Source organism: Melanerpes formicivorus, unplaced genomic scaffold (genome assembly GCF_026170545.1).
Source record: "Melanerpes formicivorus ecotype bairdi unplaced genomic scaffold, bMelFor1.0.p_v2 SCAF_354, whole genome shotgun sequence".
Lineage (NCBI taxonomy): Eukaryota > Metazoa > Chordata > Aves > Piciformes > Picidae > Melanerpes > Melanerpes formicivorus.
The window spans coordinates 70,001-72,500 of NW_027142706.1; the positions used below are offsets into that span (position 1 = coordinate 70,001).

The 2,500-nt window shown below is 42.6% G+C and overlaps 1 pseudogene; it reads right to left on the reverse strand.

Annotated features, from left to right (window-relative positions):
- LOC137459400 (28S ribosomal RNA) overlaps positions 1-2,500 on the reverse strand; it is an 8,475-nt pseudogene that overhangs the window by 2,549 nt on the left and 3,426 nt on the right.

A 2,500-nucleotide genomic window follows, 5' to 3' on the forward strand; every position in this document is an offset into this window, starting at 1 on the left:
TCACAGGTACAAACTGGGAGATGTAACCATTTTTTCACCCTATTTCGAATTGTTAAATCCATTTCTTCCAGATAGGTGGCTTTTACATTTGCCTGGTCTGCTAAGTAGATCAATCTAGGCACTGTGTACACTTTTAACATGTCCAATTTTTGAAATGGTTTTAAAGGGGCTCTTTCGATGCGATTGAGCCAAACTTCTAATTTATTTTGTAATTCGGGCTTAACTATCCCCACCCAAGGGTCGATTTGCAAGCCAAGATATTTCTCTGACTGACCCGGGTGGATCATGTTTAAAGGGGTACCGCTGATAAGCCATGGAGGACAGTCATTGATGGTATAAGAGTCCTTAGTTGGTTGAATAAAGAAACCATGGCACTTTTCCCCCTGCGTTTTTAATCCAGTTAAGTCACAAAATGCTTCTAGAATTTCAATATTTTTCTCCATTCCTGATTGGGACTTACTCAGCAGTACCAGGTCATCTGCAAAAGCCAGAGCTGTTAATTTGCCATTCCCGTGTTGGAACCCCTCCCCACACTCTTCTAATTTACATAACAGAGGGTCAATGCACAGGTTAAAGAGGAGTGGTGACATGGGATCGCCCTGTTTCACACCAGTTTTGATTCCTATTGACTCAGACTCTCCTTCTTTAGTTTTGATTCTGGTGTGGATGTTTTGATAGAAGTCCTTAATTAATGCTATTATGTGGTCATCCAGGCCCTTTTGCTTTAGCACCGCCAGGATGTGGGTGTGGCTCACTGAATCAAAGGCTTTGGCCAAATCGACAAAGACAACCCCCAGGGGTTTCTTTTGTTTCTTTGCATTCCTAATTAATAGCTGTAATAGTTTTAAGTTCTCAGCACAGCCAGAAGATTGAATGAAGCCTCTCTGCCTGGGGTTAATGGGACACGCCTTTGCCAACCTCGCAGTTAAGATTCTTGAATAGAGTCTCAGGATGATGGAACCAATAGTAATTGGCCGCCAGTTATTAATATCATTTTGGCGTTCGGGCACTGATGATTTAGGTATTAGGATTGTTCGGCATCCCCTTATTACATCTGGAATTTTGCCACTTAACAGCCAGAGATTAAATAGTTCTTTGATCTCCTCACAATTTGGATCCATTTTAAGCAGGGCCTTCAGGGTGATCCCATCAGGGCCTGGTGCCGATTTTTTATTCATGTCTTTGATATTCTTAAGGATCTCTTTCTCTGTAATCAATTCCTTAAAAGCCGAATTATCCGCCCGCCCCACAGACTGGAATGCTCCAAGTCCTTGAAATAAGTTCTGAGACTCCCACCTAGATCTGAAGGTGTTACTGACCTCTTCCAGGGGGATGGCACATTGCGCAGAGTCTTTTTCATCCAGAATCATATTCGCTAACTTCCCTCGATCTAAGCGGAAGAGGCGTTGGAATCGGAGAAATTCTCCACGCTTTCTGGCTCTTTTTCTCATCCACTCCTTTTGAGGTTTCTTCTGCTGAGGTTTACGTTGGCTCTTTTTTGGCGCTTTCTGTTCAATTGATTTCTCAAACAAATACAAATATTGGTCCTGAGCTACCTCATTGAGTAATTTTAATGAGTCTGTTTTGCCTTCAATTATTTGTTTATATGTATTTTTAAGGATGGGCAGCTTCCCTGATGTCATCTTTTCATTAATAGTCTTTTTATAGTGGGCTAGCAGCTCCCTTTCACCAGAAGATGGAATCACAGTCCTCTCTTCTTTTAACCTGTTCTTGCTCTCTTGTGTTTTCTCTCTTTCTGGCACCACAGTTTCTCTTAATAGTCTTCTCTTTTCACTGATCTGTTTTGCTGTTTTAGTTGTTAATTTTTCAGCAATCAATTTGTTAATATTTTTCCTCCCTTCAAACTCTTGATTTAGTTTCTGTAATAATTCTGTTTCCTCTTGGGACCAGATTTTCTTGTGAGCACCTCTTTTAGAGGTCTCTTTGGGGCGAGATGCTTCAATTCTTTCTGCGTTTCTCAGGGCTGGGTGAGCTAATCTCTTATGTTGTCCCAAGCCAATTTTAGTTTTAAAACATTTTTTACATTCTTCACACATAAACCCTTCTACCTGGGTAGGCTCTTGGACCCCTTTGCATTTTGGGAGATGGCATGAGATACTATGATGCTTTTCATTTGTCTTCCCACAGCGGGAACATTGGAAATTGATCTTTCTTTTCCCATGGGCTCTCTTTAGATGGTCAATCAATCTCGTCATATTGCCTGCCCGAGTGGTACAGCATGGACATGTCGGGTTGTCCTCTGGCATCTTCACCAGGGGGGTCCCAGGACAGATGTCAGCTGTATTATCCAACTCGGGCGATGCGGTTAGTATTGAGAGCTGACTCATAGAGCTCGGGGTTTCAGGACACTCCACCTCCTCGTTCCTGCTCCTCTCTGTGCTTTCATCTCGGATATCTTTCCCATGAGCTGGAGAAGTGGGTCCTACATACACCTCCGGCAATACTATCAGTTTCTCATTCCAGATAGGATCGTAGGCAG